Here is an 8,993-nt window from a genome sequence, read left to right on the forward strand (position 1 = left end):
CCACACCACCCTGCAACTTTATTGCTGCAAACTTATATTTGAGGAATTAATTGTAGAAGCTCTTCTAGAACCCTCGTCCACACAAATTATAGTAAATTACAACGTGAAGAGCTGTCATCCCGCGGGAACAGCCATGGCTCTGGCATTCAGAAAGCAGAATTTAAAGGTAATCACAGAATTGTCACCTGAAAAATATCCAGTTGATCCTTTAATGTTCTTGGTATAAAGATTCCTTCATCCCAGATTTCCTAACAGCTTCCAGTTACCAAGCTCAGTCTTTTACATTTATTTTAGAAAAGTAAATTTCTATTCTATTTCTTGAAAACAATAAATGAATAAGAATATTAAACACATGTGGATACATGAATCCCATTTGCAGGGAATGATCTTGGTCTTACACTTTAGCGTGCATGAGTATTGGTAGCGTGTGCATTTATACGCATGGATGAGCATGTTATTGACTTCCGCAATAGCCCTCCACTTTGTGTGATGGGCCTCACCCAACCTGGAACTCACCATGGGGATTCCATGAGGGCTCAGCCTCTGGAGCCCTAGGATTGATGGCAGCTGCCACACCCACCCAGTCTGCACTCAGTCCTCCAGTCTCATGCGGCAAGCCCTTAACCCACTGAGCCGTCGGTCCTGCCCCACGGTTTATTATTATTCCATAGTTCTAATGTCACCGGATTATAATTTATTATTGCTGAGTAATGCTTACTGTAGAGAAGTTGATAGATTTAACAGCATACTGTTAAGGTAAGTTTAGCATTCTTTGCTTTGCCTTTTTTGAAGTAATTTTCACTGGACCCAGCTGGTGACTAGGAAGTCGACTTTCTGAGTGGGTTTCCACTGCCATGCTAATTGCTTTTAAATAAATTTCCCTGAATATATGTTTAAAAGTTGACTCAACATACAAGCTTTCTGTAAACGGTACTTCATAAGCATGCTCACCTCTCAGCACAGAAAGAATCTCTGCTTCATCCTGAACTGAAAAAAAAAATCAGTCATACTTTCCTGGAAGCCAACAAACACACAAAGTTGGAAATTAATAATCGTTTCCCCAGAATAAATTTCCAATCAACGTGTTTATCAATAAGTCCATAAGCCTATGTTTTAATGGCTTTTACGATGAACTGATCCAAGCTGGATTCTAGGTACATTATGGTCATCCAAAGTTGATGAATGTGTTTATAGCTTTATGTAAGTCCAGTTTGGAAGGGAAACTTACAAAGTGTTGGTTTTAGTGTTAATTTTTATTTATAATGCTTACCATGAATCGAGGCAATTGCTTTCTGAAGTCTGCACCGCCACACAGACCTGAACCGCTCTGAGGAAACAAACTTTTGTAGAAGCTTATAATTTCCCCAGAGTGTTCTGATTATTTTATACAAACTAAACTCAAGCAGCCACAGATTTCACAAGGAAAATTGCTATGTGGTTTAAGGCCACATAATCTGGTTTCAGCCCTTGTCTGAGCCTTGAATTAAAGGCACACTCATTAGCTTGAAACAATAAACTCAAACACTAACATTCCTGGAGAGAATTCAATTCAGAAACTTTGGCAGCACAGAGAGCAAGTACTGCGCACAGACTCTGTCTGATTCTACACAGGCTCACAGGACTTGTAGGTGAAGTAGGCAGGGCCAGAGTTTAAAAGAGTAATATGTATATTATTGTATCAGAAAGAGAGAGAAAAACACAGAGAAAGACTGCAGTCCCTCGCTTTCCCAGGGTGCAATTATAAGTCTGGTCATAGCTTGGAGGCCATTTACACCAGAAATGCAGAGAAACTGCAATGGTATTCATTAGCACCACATTCAGCAAACTGGGAGCATGCAAAAATGCCCTTAGAAAATCACCGGTACATCTGCAGCTCATATGCAAAAAGGGGCAGTGCAGGTTAAGGATGCAACCTCCTAACACCTGAGCCAGACATGATGAAGCCAGGAAAGCCGTTCCCACAGGAAAAGGAGAGAGAAGAGTGAAACCCACACAAGCATTTTCATAGATTCAATCCTTTCTAAAGTCAGACTACCAAAAATAGGACACCACAGAAAAGGCGTCTGTTTCGTTAAAAGGAGATCGGCAAAGAGGATTCCTTCGCTGCGCATCTTCCCAGTAGAGGCTAACTGCAAATTTGACTAGCCTGTAAACCAATCAGCCTTGACCAGTGTGAGGTATGTGCATCTGTGCAAACCTTGAAGACGGTGGCTCCTCCTTGTATCATCTGGACGGACGGACACCTACCCAAAGCGTCTGCCCCAGTCACCACCCTCAGCTGTCCTGTCTACCAATTGTGGCTGAGTGTCAAAAGCATATGAGTCTAAACTCGCTCTCCAGGCAAAGAACAGCACACACCATCTACATCCCATTCCTTGGCCAGTGGGGATGCGTCAATTGTTTTCATCTGCTGTCTCGTTTATTTGACCAGACAGTGTTAAAAGTCTACTGAGGTCCAGGTATTTGAGCGGTAAATGACATCCAGTACTCTACCTTTTGCGGAGCAGAGCCCCACACTCTTCAGTGAATGGTGAATGCTAAGCTATAGAAGATACAAATTATAATAAGGACATACGTACTGCGGTACAATGGAAGGAGCCGAGGGGGCTCCCTAAAGGCTGAGACCTGTAGCCCTGGGATCTGTAGGGACAGGGGGAAAGTCAACCTCTAAGCTATTCTCAGACACTTGAAAATATTATCTGATGCTAAAATACTTTTTATATGTCCTCCTAGCTTAATTAAGTCCATTTCTGACAACTTTGCTTCAAAGTCTTGCTGTTCTAGTCCCAATGCTATTTTTATAAGTAAAATCATTATTTATCATTATCCTCTGCCCCCCTTTTGGTTTTTAAGCTTTTAGGCATTTATCAGTGGCGATTTATGCAAATGAGTGTCATAGAGACTTGTTAAATACTTGTCTGTTTTCAAGTAGTGAAAATGTACATGGTAAAAGCCTACACACCCTGCCAGCCGCGCTATTTAAACCCCCCACAGCTGGATGTGAGATTTTAAAAGGTGGATGTTTGTAACACTGACTGAACTGCCCTCTGTCCCTCCTGGCTGAAGGTCCCTTTGTTCATAGGTGACTTTGGGCTTCACAAATTTTCTTTGTTGCAGTGTGTGGAGTTCCTTTTCTGTGTCTCCTCTAAGTCTGCACATAACAAATGGCTCCCTTATCCCTGAAGGCTGGTGACTTGTGCTGCGTTTATCCTCCGGCCGTTCTGAGGGGGCTGCTGTGGCTGCCGTCATCATCCCGATCAGGGAGCTCGGAGTGTGCAGAGCACAGACGCTCTGAGTGTGCAGAGCACAGACGCTCGGAGTGTGCAGAGCACAGGCGCTCTGAGTGTGCAGAGCACAGACGCTCGGAGTGTGCAGAGCACAGGCGCTCGGAGTGTGCAGAACACTGGCGCTCGGAGTGTGCAGAGCACAGGCGCTCGGAGTGTGCAGAGCACAGAGGGCTGCTGGTGGCTCGTTCTCGGTTTCATCTGGATCCTCCGCTCCTCGTGGCTTATAGGCGGGTTTCATTTGAATCCTCCACCCGTCTTCTTCCTTGTTTGTGCCTTCAGGGTTCTGATTAATGTCACCTCTACCATGCATTCTCGTCGACACACTTCATAATAAATGACAGCAGCGACAAGGAGCAAGCGAAGTCTTTTCTCATTGAACAGGAGCAACCTTGAGCCCCCAGCTTTCCCCCACCCCCAATATATTCAGTCCTGGGCCATCCAGAACTGTATGAGAGCAGCCTCAAGACTAAACAAACAAACAAACAAATAAATAAAATTAGTAAAATTTCATATGAAAGAGACTGCCCCTGGGTCAGCATCACTCTAATACAAAGCAGGGTGGAGGAAGCACAAACCAGTGTTTCTCATGACAGTGGAGGCAAAAACCTCCAAAAGTATCTGAGGATGTGGCTTGTGATAAGTGTGTGCTTGAACATGGCCCTAGCATTCCACTTGGTTCTCGGGACCAGAAGAAAAAAGAAAGAAGAGAGTTTTAGGAATTTGAGTTCAGTAAATCTATAAAAAGAACCTTATATCTAATTAGAATCTAATCAAATCTGGATTGTTCAATATTGGGAATCTTTGCTATCATCATCATCCTGAGACGTCAAGGAGGTGAACTATCCCATGATCGTATTAATAGATGCAGAGAAAGTTAGGCAGAACTTAACAGCCATGCATGGGGAAAGCTCTCAGTTGAAGAGTGGGAGGAGTGAGAATATGAGCAAAGATGTCAAGACCATGATGGGTACCCACTGAAACAGTCTACCTGAGCTAATGGGAGCTCACCAACTCCAGCAAGACAGGGAAGGAACCAGCATAGGACCAAACTAGACCCTCTGAATGTGGGTGACAGTTGTATGTCTGGGGCAGACTGCGGAGCCAATGGCAGTAGCACCAGGATTTATTCCTACTGCTTGTACTTGGCTTTTTGGGACCCACTCTCTTTGGATGGACACCTTGCTCAGCCTATATGTAGTAGAGATGGCCTTCTTGGACCTTCCCCAAAGCAATGTGCCTTACCCTCTCTGAGGAGTGGATGGGGGTGGGGTGGGGATAGCTGGAGGGAGTGGGAGGAAGGGAAGGAGAGGGAACTGGGGTTGGTATGTAAAATGAAGAAAAAGGATAGTTTGTTTTCTTTATTTAAAAAATAAAATAAAAAATAAAGAAGGGGGAAAGTGCTCCATGAAGCAGGTGTTAGGATCCCCATGTGAAACGCCCAGGCTGCTGTGTTTGAGCACCCAGTCTGCAGCAAGCACCCTGTGGGAAGACTGTGAGAACCTGGGGGACCACAGAGAAAGCTGACTGTTTGCCACCGAGTGTAGAAAGGTGAAGATAACCTCTTCTGGATTTTACCACAGTTCTGTAAGTTCTAGATCACGTAATCAGTCTAAAAACAAAATACAAAGGATGTTCAGACTGAAAAGAAAAATAAATTTACATATATTTGCACATATGTAAAATATCCTAATGTTAGAGTGGAAAGTTTGTGAGCCCTCACCCCTAAATGTCGAGCCATGGACAGTTGATGGCTTCGGGGAGTTGGGCTGTTTTCACGATGGAGCTCCTGGTGGGGTGGACCATGTGCCTGTGATGGCCTCGCAGCCAGGAGTGTCTGAACAGCGGAGATTGGAGTTGATAGTCAGTAAAGCAAAAAGAGAACCCAGGGAGTGTGGGGAGAGTGGGGAAGGGTGGATCTGGGCAGAGTCGGGGGCAGAGCTAGAGTTCGGTTGCACTTGTTTTTACAGGGCAATTTAGGAATGCGGGATGGTTTCTTACCTTGCTTCTCTGCTGCTCCTGGGCTGGTAAAGTAATGTAGGTGGGAAACATTTTACTGGCATCTATAACCCTGACACTGCTTGGTTCTCTCTTCTTCAGGAGACAACCAGCAGTCAGACAGAAACATAATGAAAACCACCTGTGCTAGTCCAGCGACCTCAGCGTCCCTGGCTCAGGATTAGTGGTTCAGTTTTCATCAGAAAGACTTTTTCATTGTTTGCTTCTTGTCTTCCAATTTTAGAATGAAGCACATCCATTCTGAACCTCATTAAAAATATCCCAGACAGGTCTGTTTTTCAGATTGCAGAAGAACAAGACAGAGATGCTGGCCCAGATTCAGTTGGCTTTTCTCCCTACCGTAAGCGTGTCCCTAGTGTGGCCAGCAAGGTGACAGAAGTACCACCCTCCCCCAGGAAGGAGAGGGAGGTCAGACTCGCCCTCCCTGGCCTCCTGAAGGTGCTGTCATGGTGACACGTGGACCTCACTAGACTGACAGGAGGGAGGAGGCCTGGGGAGGAGAAGCTATGTGCCTCCTGACATGAAGACCAGGTGACTGGTGCTGACTACCTTTCACAGACTCTGTCCAGCTGTCCTTCACGTCTGCAGTTTGGTATCCTCTTCCAGCCATGCCCTGGAGAGTCCTTTGGATGACCACAAGCCTACAGAGAGGGGGCTCAAATAGCCCAAAGACAGAAGGGAGAAAGAAAGCAGGGAAGGAAAACTCCTCAGAGGAAACTGAAAAGGAATGAAATTTAAGAGGAAGAACAATAACACAGGGTTATAAAAGGGACAGAAAATAAAAACAAAGCAACAGAAACACGAAGTTTAAAAAAAAGAAGTAAGAAAAGGGACAGCGATCCCCTGCTGTGTGGCCCAGTCCCTGATGGGAAGTGGACACTCGGGGGCCTCACACCTGCTAAGTGTGTAACATTAGGGCAGAGGCAGAAGGAATTATATCTTACTTTTCAGTTTTAAATGGACACAGTAAAGTCAAGGTTTTTTGTGTTGTTTGGTTTTGTTTGTTGTTTGTTTTTTGGAACACTGAAAGCTTTGCCCTTCAAGGCAAGAAACTTTCCCTAAATCCCATGAAAAGAGGAACTAGGCTAGAAGCATCATCAAGATCTGCAAAGGACGGCCAAGTGAAGGCGCCTGCCTGCGCACAAGCCTAACGGACCAAGTCCAAACCCCGGAACCCACGTGAAAAGGGAAGGAGAGCATATCCTCCACAAGATGTCCTCTGGCCTCCACACATGGGCCATGATATGTGCTCTCTCAGGCACGAAACACTCAGGAACACACACTCATACAAATAAATAAATAAATAAATAAATAAATAAATAAATAAATAAATAAATAAAATACTTTAAAGCTCTACAGTTATTATTATCTATTATCGTCAAGTTTTGCTCAACCCCACTTCTATCATTCTACATATTTACACGTTTGCATCCTTCTTGCATTCTTGTAGCTTTGTATCTGACCTGCCAGGACTCAGCGTGGAGACCTTGCTTATCACTGGCAGAGAGATCTCACAGAAACTATCTTAGTACAGCAGCCCATCTCCAAAATCCTGTAAAAAGTCTGAAATCCTACTCTGACTTTGGAGGTCTGTCTGTGTTTTACCCATTTGTATTTTATAGCCCCTACACTTAAATGCATATACACATAGACACACATACAATTCTAGACACACATACATATACACATACACACATTTTACACATCATACATATATGAATACATACACACACATATACACACACATGCATATATGCATGAATATATACAAGCACACATACATACATACAATTTCCATATATACACAAACACATATATACATACACATAAATATACGCATACATATACGCTTGTATACACACACATACACACACACACACACACCTCTGAAGCAGGCTTCCAAATATTTATGAATCTTTTCTGTCTCATCTTGTGTATCTGGGAGACAAGACATCACTTGGTCTCTAATTAATAAGTTGATAAATAAAATCTGCACATCATTGAAAACAGATGACGACTGAAAGGCCCTGTGAAAGTTATGTGGGAAAGTGCATGAAAAGCAGAGAGAGCGGCCACCCCCAGAACCTCAGTGATGAAGAGTCAAAGATGCTGGCTCCAAAGGAAGGAATCATAAAGTATTAATTAATTAATTCAACAACTACCTGTTAACTGGGGGTGGGGTTGGCAAGTGGCCCACCCTTGTAATAATGGCACCAGGAGACTGAGGTAGGTAGTGAGTTCAAGACTAGACTAGGCTACATGGAGAGACTGTCCCACAACCTCACTGCCTATTAAGAACCAATCAGGTGTTAGACAAGCTATGGAGAATGCCTACAAAGTATAGGACTCAATATTTGGGTAAGTTAAAGTAACACAGAATGGCTGGGGTATGGTACCCAAGTGAAGTGTTAGGTGGGAAACCTGAATGCTAACACACGGGCCACAGTTTGGAAGTCAAATATCACACAGGAGAGTATGGGATTTATCTGCTGTAAATGTCAAGGAATAAATAACTGATCATAGAAGTAATGAGAGAGAGAAACCCCACTGACTGAAAGAAAGCGAAGCCGATGAGGGAAGAGGCCAACTAGAGGGTGTCACTAACAGTTAAGAGCGGCAGGAGCCCAAGGGGCACACAGCAGTAAAGTGGGAATGCACACCCCACTTCGTGCAGGCTGCTCTGTAACATGCTCTGTGATAGGGCCATAACTGACAAGAGCCCAACTTCCACAGCCTCCAGGCACCTTGACAGCGCTGGTGCCAGATGCTGCCCCAGCTGCGTTGACGAAGGGTGCAGGGAAGCACAGAGATAATGGATTTGGGAACAACTTGTACGTGTCCTCTGAACAAACTCAGTGATTCTTATGGGTGAAGACTGTGTCCCAATAGCCGGACAAGGAGCTTCCTTGGCATACATCCTGTTCCCCTAAGAGTTAACAATGTGCCCACAGTACCGACCATAAGGTGGGGAAACACAGGTTCCAAAGAAAATACCTCAAGTGTGATAACAAATAAGCTACCTATTCTGTAGGTATGGCAGAGGCGCTGGCTGGACCATAGCTCCCCCACGCAGACAACCCTTGCCTTTCTGGCTTACACAACACAATCTCAGGCCATACTCCATCTTTACAGTGAGCATTGAATTCGAAACACTTCGCCATCATGGCAAAGGCATTTTAGAGTTGTCATTAGATAGTTAAGAATTCTCCTTCCCAAACAAGTGTGATGTTTTCTGTGTTGACCAGCAAGAAAAACACTAAGAAGAGTAAGACAGTAATGTGCATGGTAAGAAGATAAAAATCTTCACTTGGTTTAAAAATAGCTGAAATAAATAATAAATGTTGGATATTTGGTTCACCTCTTATGTTGATTTCTGTTCTACCAGACCAAACAACCCTGGCTTTGGTCTGGCTGCTACAAAACACACTGACATGGATCTGGCCCAAAAAAATCTAAAAACCCCTTAAATTTTTTTTCTCCAGCCCATAGATCTCCTAAGTCATTTGCTCCTCCCCAAGTGTAGTTACAAGTTGTAGTGTTTGTGTGTGCATGCGTGTGTATGCACGTGCGTGTGTCTGTATGCACGTGTGGGAGCATGTGGTGTGTGTGTGCATGCGTGTGTATCCACATGTGTGTGTATCCACATGTGTGTGTGTCTGTATGCACGTGTGGGAGTATGTGGTGTGTGTG

Source organism: Microtus ochrogaster, chromosome 21 (assembly GCF_000317375.1).
Source record: "Microtus ochrogaster isolate Prairie Vole_2 chromosome 21, MicOch1.0, whole genome shotgun sequence".
In the NCBI taxonomy this organism is placed as follows: domain Eukaryota; kingdom Metazoa; phylum Chordata; class Mammalia; order Rodentia; family Cricetidae; genus Microtus; species Microtus ochrogaster.